The sequence below is a fragment of the Oncorhynchus mykiss genome, chromosome 8 (genome assembly GCF_057628025.1).
Source record: "Oncorhynchus mykiss isolate SJ-2025 chromosome 8, ASM5762802v1, whole genome shotgun sequence".
Taxonomy (NCBI): domain Eukaryota; kingdom Metazoa; phylum Chordata; class Actinopteri; order Salmoniformes; family Salmonidae; genus Oncorhynchus; species Oncorhynchus mykiss.
This window is the reverse complement of record NC_143029.1, coordinates 37,133,218-37,142,944: the sequence shown is the minus strand read 5'-3', so window position 1 is coordinate 37,142,944 and position 9,727 is coordinate 37,133,218.

The following is a 9,727-nucleotide window of genomic DNA, read 5'->3' as shown; positions in this document are numbered from 1 at the left end:
AGTGGGTAAATGACTGTAAAGCACTATGCCATGTCAGAAAAATAGTGTACCAGTACCAGCCATATGAGTTCCTGTGATGCTTTTTTAAAGTAAAAAATTCTGCATGTTTTCTAAATTGAGTATAGCCTAAGGATGCCATGGAAACTTGTCTTGACATAGCCTAGTGTAGTGCATTAGCATGTCAGTTCCTGCATTGCTGGAATACAAAAACTGCTATTTACGGTTCAAAGTCAAAATACAGTACACGACCAAAAGTATGTGGACACCTGCTCGTTGAACATCTCTTTCCAAAACCATGGGCATTAATATGGAGTTGGTTCCTCCTTTGCTGCTATAATAGCCTACACTCTTCTGGGAAGGCTTTCCACTTGATGTTAGTACATTGCTGCAGAGACTTAATTCCATTCAACCACAAGAGCGTTAGTGAGATCGGGCACTGATGTTGGGTGATTACGCCTGATTACTTTGGGGATAAGTTCAGGGCTCTGTGCAGGCCAGTCAAATTCATCCACACCGATCTCGACAAACCATTTCTGTATGGACCTCGCTTTGTGCACGGGGCATTGTCATGCTGAAACAAGAAAGGGCCTTCCCAAACTGTTGCCACAAAGTTGGAAGCACAGAATCATCTAGAATGTCATTGTATACTGTTGCACTAAGATTTCCCTTCACTGGAACTAAGGGGCCTAGCCCGAACCATGAAAAACAGCCCCATACCATTATTGCTCCTCCACCAAACTTTACAGTTGGCACTATGCATTCGGGCAGGTAGAGTTCTCCTGGCATCCGCAAACCCAGATTAGTCCGTTGGCCTGCCAAATAGTGAAGTGTGATTCATCACTCCAGAGAACGCATTTCCACTGCTCCAGTCCAATGCCGGTGAACTTTACACCACTCCAGCCGACGCTTGGCATTGCAAATGTTGATCTTAGGCTTGTGAATAGCTGCTCGACCATGGAAACCCATTTCATGAAGCTCTCGACAAACCGTTCTTGTGCTGAAGTTGCTTCCAGAGGCAGTTTGGAACTTGGTAGTGAGCGTTGCAACCGAGGACAGAATATTTTTACGCGCTTCGCACTTCAGCACTCGACGATCCCCTACCACTTCACCACTGAGCCGTGCTCCTAGATTTTTCCACTTCACAATAACAGCACTTACAGTTGACCGGGTCAGCTCTAGCAAGGCAGAAATTTGACGGCCTGACTTGTTGGAAAGTTGGCATCCTATGACGGTGCCACATTGAAAAACACTGAGTTCTTCAGTAAGACCATTCTACTGCCAATGTTTGTCTATGGTGATTGCATGGCTGTGTGCTCGATTTTATGCACCTGTCAGCAACGGCTGTTGTTGAAATAGCCGAATCCACTAATTTGAAGGGGACTCCACATACTTTTGTATATATAGTGCATATGAATATACTGATATGTATGTGCCTACTGCGTAGTTCAGCAAACTTGCTAACCGTCCAACAATTGCCTGTGTTTCTGTCCTCGTTAGGGGTCTTTTTGTTTATGAGGTTGAACAGGGATCATGGCCTACAGCGACACATGGACGGGCAAAAAATGGCAGCAGACAATGACCTTCCAGAGTTAACCCTTGATCCGATTTCTGAACAGAATTAGCCAAGAGACAGATTGAACCTACGAACCACAGTGGCCATGGCATCATGTGGCATCATGTGTTCTAAGGCCTACTGGGGTTCCCATAGAAAAGTTTGGGGTCATACGCACATCCTTTAAAACGTAGGTGATTGGTTAATAAAGAATACCTGTAAAACTGATCTTTGTCAGGTCAAACAGACCTGAGTGCTCACATGCCAAAATATACACATTTCACCTGAGCACTGTACAGAGAGCTCCTTGATGAAAAACTGCACCAGAGCACTGAGGACCTCAGACTGGAAAGGTTGACCTTCCAACGGGACAACGACCCTAAGCACACAGCCAAGACAACACAGGAGTGGCTTCGGGACACATCGCTGAATGTCCTTGAGTGGCCCAGCCAGAGCCCGGACTTGAACCTGATCGAACATCTCCGGAGAGACCTGAAAATAGCTGTGCAGCGATGCTCCCCATCCAACCTGACAGAGCTTGAGAGGATCTGCAGAGGAGAATGGGAGAAACTCCCCGAATACAGGTGTGCCAAGCTTATAGCGTCATACCCAAGAAGACTCGAGGCTGTAATCGCTGCCAACAGTAAATCACTCAGTAAAGTGTCTTGAATACTTATGTTAAAAAGTCTATAAAAAGTCTATCTGTTTTTGCTTTGTCATTTTGGGGTATTGTGTGTAGATTGATGAGGGAAATTGTTCCACTTATTCCATTTTATAATGAGGCCGTAATGTAATAATGTGGAAAAAGTCAAGGGGTCTGAATACTTTCCGAATGCACTGTATATACATGCAAATGGGTCTATGTTAAAACCCAGGCAACAGTATAAAAAAATGTACATTGGAAACTGTTGGAATACCCGCCTAAATGGCCATTACGCATAGGACGAGCGGTGGCGTAGATGTAATTACAGTGACCTAAAACAACTTTAACAACTTGTGTACCTCTAATCGTTTTATATCAACGAGATGGGCATATGTAGTAGTTACAGAAAATGTCATATACAGTGCCTTGCGAAAGTATTCGGCCCCCTTGAACTTTGCGACCTTTTGCCACATTTCAGGCTTCAAAAATAAAGATATAAAACTGTATTTTTTTGTGAAGAATCAACAACAAGTGGGACACAATCATGAAGTGGAACGACATTTATTGGATATTTCAAACTTTTTTAACAAATCAAAAACTGAAAAATTGGGCGTGCAAAATTATTCAGCCCCCTTAAGTTAATACTTTGTAGCGCCACCTTTTGCTGCGATTACAGCTGTAAGTCGCTTGGGGTATGTCTCTATCAGTTTTGCACATTGAGAGACTGAAATTTTTTCCCATTCCTCCTTGCAAAACAGCTTGAGCTCAGTGAGGTTGGATGGAGAGCATTTGTGAACAGCAGTTTTCAGTTCTTTCCACAGATTCTCAATTGGATTCAGGTCTGGACTTTGACTTGGCCATTCTAACACCTGGATATGTTTATTTTTTAACCATTCCATTGTAGATTTTGCTTTATGTTTTGGATCATTGTCTTGTTGGAAGACACATCTCCATCCCAGTCTCAGGTCTTTTGCAGACTCCATCAGGTTTTCTTCCAGAATGGTCCTGCATTTGGCTCCATCCATCTTCCCATCAATTTTAACCATCTTCCCTGTCCCTGCTGAAGAAAAGCAGGCCCAAACCATGATGCTGCCACCACCATGTTTGACAGTGGGGATGGTGTGTTCAGCTGTGTTGCTTTTACGCCAAACATAACGTTTTGCATTGTTGCCAAAAAGTTCAATTTTGGTTTCATCTGACCAGAGCACCTTCTGGTGGCTTGTGGCAAACTTTAAACAACACTTTTTATGGATATCTTTAAGAAATGGCTTTCTTCTTGCCACTCTTCCATAAAGGCCAGATTTGTGCAATATACGACTGATTGTTGTCCTATGGACAGAGTCTCCCACCTCAGCTGTAGATCTCTGCAGTTCATCCAGAGTGATCATGGGTCTCTTGGCTGCATCTCTGATCAGTCTTCTCCTTGTATGAGCTGAAAGTTTAGAGGGACGGCCAGGTCTTGGTAGATTTGCAGTGGTCTGATACTCCTTCCATTTCAATATTATCGCTTGCACAGTGCTCCTTGGGATGTTTAAAGCTTGGGAAATCTTTTTGTATCCAAATCCGGCTTTAAACTTCTTCACAACAGTATCTCGGACCTGCCTGGTGTGTTCCTTGTTCTTCATGATGCTCTCTGCGCTTTTAACGGACCTCTGAGACTATCATAGTGCAGGTGCATTTATACGGAGACTTGATTACACACAGGTGGATTGTATTTATCATCATTAGTCATTTAGGTCAACATTGGATCATTCAGAGATCCTCACTGAACTTCTGGAGAGAGTTTGCTGCACTGAAAGTAAAGGGGCTGAATAATTTTGCACGCCCAATTTTTCAGTTTTTGATTTGTTAAAAAAGTTTGAAATATCCAATAAATGTCATTCGACTTCATGATTGTGTCCCACTTGTTGTTGATTCTTCACAAAAAAATACAGTTTTATATCTTTATGTTTGAAGCCTGAAATGTGGCAAAAGGTCGCAAAGTTCAAGGGGGCCGAATACTTTCGCAAGGCACTGTATGTGTACAAAATGATCACGTTCCTACTTACACAGCCATGACTGACTGTGTGTGTGAGGTTAGGGAGTCCCAGAGTGTAAGCCTGACTACAACCCTTTGAAAAGCCTTGGGTCAGCACCGAAGCACTATGTCCAAGTTAAGTATACTGTGGCAACCACATGTTATTTTACTGAAGCCACATTCATTCGTTTGTGTTGTCATATGACATCATAAATGTGTCGTTTTACAAATCAAATCAAATGTATTTATATAGCCCTTCTTACATCAGCTGATATATCAAAGTGCTGTACAGAAACCCAGCCTATGAACCCAGCCAAAGATATAAAAAAATACATAGTTGAAGTCAGAAGTTTACAAACACCTTAGCCAAATACATTTAAAAAATAATTTTGACCCATTCCTCCTGACAGAGTTGGTGTAACTGAGTCAGGTTTGTAGGCCTCCTTGATCGCAAACACTTTTTCAGTTCTGCCCACAATTGTTCTATGGGATTGAGGTCAGGGCTTTGTGATGGCCACTCCAATACCTTGACTTTGTTGTCCTTAAGCCGTTTTGCCACAACTTTGGAAGTATGCTTGGAGTCTTTGTCCATTTGGAAGACCCATTTGCGACCAAGTTTTATCTTCCCGACTGATGTCTTGAGATGTTGCTTCGATATATCTACATAATGTTCCATCCTCATGATGCCATCTATTTTGTGAAGTGCACCAGCCCCTCCTGCAGCAAAGCACCCCCACAACATGATGCTGCCACCCCCGTGCTTCACGGTTGGGAAGGTGTTCTATGTCTTGCAAGCCTCCCCCTTTTTTCTCCAAACATAATGATGGTCATTATGGCCAAACAGTTATATTTTTGCTTCATCAGACCAGAGGACATTTCTCCAAAAAGTACGATCTTTGTCCCCATGTGCAGTTGCAAACCATAGTCTGGCTTTTTTATGGTGGTTTTGGAGCAGTGGCTTCTTCCTTGTTGAGCGGCCTTTCAAGTTATGTCGATCGGACTCGTTTCACTGTGGATATAGATACTTTTGTACCTGTTTCCTTCAGCATCATCACAAGGTCCTTTGCTGTTGTTCTTGGATTGATTGGCACTTTTCACACCAAAGTACATTAATCTCTAGGAAACAGAATGCGTCTCCTTCCTGAGCGGTATGATGACTGCGTGGTCCCATGGTGTTTATACTTGCATACTATTGTTTGTACAGATGAACGTGGTACCTTCAGGCATTTGGAAATTGCTCGCAAGGATGAACCAGACTTGTGGAGGTCTACAATTATTTTGGCTGATTTCATTCGATTTTCCCATGATGTTAAGCAAAGAGGCACTGAGTTTGAAGGTAGGCCTTGAACTACATCCTCAAGTACACCTCCAATTGACTCAAATGATGTCAATTAGCCTATGAGAAGCTGCTAAAGCCATGACATCATTTTCTGGAATTTTCCAATCTGTATAAAGGCAAAGTCAACTTAGTGTATGTAAACTTCTGACCCACTGGAATTGTGATAGTGAATTATAAGTGAAATTATCTGTCTGTAAACAATTGTTGGAAAATGACTTGTGTCATGCACAAAGTAGATGTCCTAACCGACATGCCAAAACTATAGTTTGCTAACAAGACATTTGAGGAGTGGTTGAAAAACGAGTTTCAATGACTCCAACCTAAGTGTATGTAAGCTTCCGACTTCAACTGTCCACCAGACAAGTGTGATTTTACATTGTAGACATGTGTAAAGATGTAATGGTACTATAGCTCCCTCGAGTGTTCACAAAGTGTATTACATGCCGCAGAGCATGCGGTATCCCCCATGACTGTGTTCCTTCTTGCCTGTATAATGAAGTCCAGTGGGGCACCAATGAGTCATGGTACGGTCCTGGGGAGACAAGAGGCAGAATCATTTTCATGACAAAGAGAATGCTATGCCAGTGGCATTATGTTGATTAGCATTTCTGCTTCAATTGCAAATGTTCCTTTTTGTTGTTACGTGTGAAGAATATACTGAAGTCTTCAGGGAGAGAGGAGGGATCGTGTCTTCACAGCGAGGTCTTGCTACACAACACTGCATAGATGTCTGGCAGTGGCTGCTACTGCAGGGGGTGAGAGAGAAATGAAGAAGAGATTGAAGATGATGAGAGAAACTGCAGCATTATAAATATTTAACACTCCCAGAGCAATGAGTTGCTCTCCTTTCCTCAACTTTACTGTTCCTCTCCTCCCTGAGACAACGTGCTGCCGCAGACTAAAACACTACTCATACTGATGTGATGATGAGTAATTGTATTTACACGTACACATACACAGCAATATGACAATCATTGTTAAATTACACATTATTGGCAATCATGGTAACTGACACATTATTGACAATCATGGTAACTGACACATTATTGACAATCATGGTACCTGACACATTATTGACAATCATGGTACCTGACACATTATTGACAATCATGGTACCTGACACATTATTGACAATCATGGTACCTGACACATTATTGACAATCATGGTAACTGACACACCATTGACAATCATGGTAACTGACACACTATTGACAATCATGGTAACTGACACATTATTGACAATCATGGTAAATGACACACTATTGACAATCATGGTAACTGACACATTATTGACAATCATGGTACCTGACACATTATTGACAATCATGGTAACTGACACATTATCGACAATCATGGTACCTGACACATTATTGACAATCATGGTACCTGACACATTATTGACAATCATGGTAACTGACACATTATTGACAATCATGGTAACTGACACACTATTGACAATCATGGTAACTGACACATTATTGACAATCATGGTAACTGACACACTATTGCCAATCATGGTAACTGACACATTATCGACAATCATGGTAACTGACACACTATTGACAATCATGGTAACTGACACATTATCGACAATCATGGTAACTGACACACTATTGCCAATCATGGCAACTGACACATTATTGATAACCAAGGGAACTGACACATTATTGACAATCATGGTACGTGGCACATTATTGACAATCATGGTAACTGACACACTATTGCCAATCATGGTAACTGACACATTATTGACAATCATGGTAACTGACACACTATTGACAATCATGGTAACTGACACATTATTGACAATCATGGTAACTGACACATTATTGACAATCATGGTAACTGACACATTATTGACAATCATGGTAACTGACACACTATTGCCAATCATGGTAACTGACACATTATTGACAATCATGGTACCTGACACATTATTGACAATCATGGTACCTGACACATTATTGACAATCATGGTAACTGACACATTATTGACAATCATGGTAACTGACACACTATTGACAATCATGGTAACTGACACATTATTGACAATCATGGTAACTGACACACTATTGACAATCATGGTAACTGACACATTATCGACAATCATGGTAACTGACACACTATTGCCAATAATGGCAACTGACACATTATTGATAACCAAGGGAACTGACACATTATTGACAATCATGGCAACTGACACATTATTGACAATCATGGTAACTGACACACTATTGACAATCATGGTAACTGACACATTATTGATAACCAAGGGAACTGACACATTATTGACAATCATGGTAACTGACAGAGTTGAAAGTATACTCTCAAAGTATTTCTAGGGGACATGCACATTGTGTCGATGTACTGTAGGTGTGAGTGACCAGATTTCTTTGGTTGAGTGATTCTGTATAATGTGGTCTGGTCTGTCTAGTGTAGTTTGTAGCCCAGACTCAGTCAGCAGCGCCGAGGTTCTTAATGGCCGCTGTATCAGGGCTCGCCTCAACGGTCGTCATTATCATAAACACTGATAATATATGCCACACTGTATGGATTTAGACTGATATGCATTTGTACCAAAAACAGGAACAGGAACAATCTAGCAACGCTAGTGCTTCGTGCCTGCACACTTGAAATAAAGGGTAACTACACTCAAAAATCGAAATGTCTTTGTTTTTTCCCAGACCTCAAACGTGGTCTCTTAATGTGGTTTAAGCATTTCAGTGGACTTAGAACATCTAATGCTGTTGTTTTTTATATTTAAAAAAAAAGTGTGACTTTGAAACCAAAAACGGAAAAATGGGGAAAAAACTGACCCAACAGTACAGCTGGGGTTGGCCTGTCTGTGAAAGGCCCATATGGGACTCATCATTTTAGGTCATTCAGAGTGTATATCACTGTTTTTCATAGAATTTCTCCTTTCCCGGGTGGCCGTTTGGGAAATGTTGGACAAAATGAGTCTACACACTTCTCCGGTCACCACGACATCTCTGCACAACCCCATCTAGTGGCCTGGGCTGGGACACACTGGGCATCTACCCTCTAATGTCAAACTAAATGGCAGGCATTTGAGCAGGCATTACAGAGGGAAGATATCACCCAGGTCTCTACTGACCGATTGTCTGATCTGATGCTGATCTGACTGGCCTGCCTGGGGACCTCCACTATGTAACATCCCACCTGCCTGTCAGAGTTGGTTACAGACAGGAGATGATAGGGAGGGAGGGAGGGGAGGATGAAAGAGAGGGAGGAGGAGGGGTAAGGAAATAGGTTAAGGAAGGGAGGATGAGAGAAAATATTGAGGAGGAGGAAAGAAATTAGTGGAGGAGGTGGAGAAATAAGGGAAGGAAGGAGGAAGATGGAAAGAGGAAGAAAGGTAGGAGAGTGTGAAGGAGGATGGACATTAGTAGTCTACTTGGCAGAAATGGCTCTCTTGCAAAAGTAAACACAAGTGCTCTCCACGGACCTTGACAAATGAAGATCTGATGAAACACACACACACACACCATCTCCCTGTGACGGTAGGTAGAAGGCCAATAAGAACCCCTGCAGTTACGATACGACCATGGGATGATTTTTTCAACAATAAGCCAGTCCTCTTCAATTTCCTTTGAAAGCAGTGCAGTGCAGAGCGGAGACAGACAGACAGACAGACAGACAGACAGACAGACAGACAGACAGACAGACAGAGAGACAGACAGTGTGACTGATTCCTATCTCCCATCTCCTCCAGGGCCTCTGGCAGTTCCACTGGACCACACATTTGATCACACACAAAATGTCCCTGTTCCTTTAAGTTGCCACTTAAAGTCACATTTGACATCATCCTACATGTCCAAAAACGTATGGTGGTTGGTAATGTCTACTCAGTGCAATTCTGGAAACAGTTACAGTGTATCAGTGTAATCCTAGTGCCATAAAACACACACATTGTCACGTTCTGACCTCTATTTCTGTTGTTTTGTATTTATTTAGTATGGTCAGGGCGTGAGTTGGGTGGGCAGTCTATGTTTGTTTTTCTATGTTTTGGGGCATTTCTATGTTTTCGGCCTAGTATGGTTCTCAATCAGAGGCAGGTGTCATTAGTTGTCTCTGATTGAGAATCATACTTAGGTAGCCTGGGTTTCACTGTGTGTTGGTGGGTGATTGTTCCTGTCACTGTGTTTGTTGTCACAG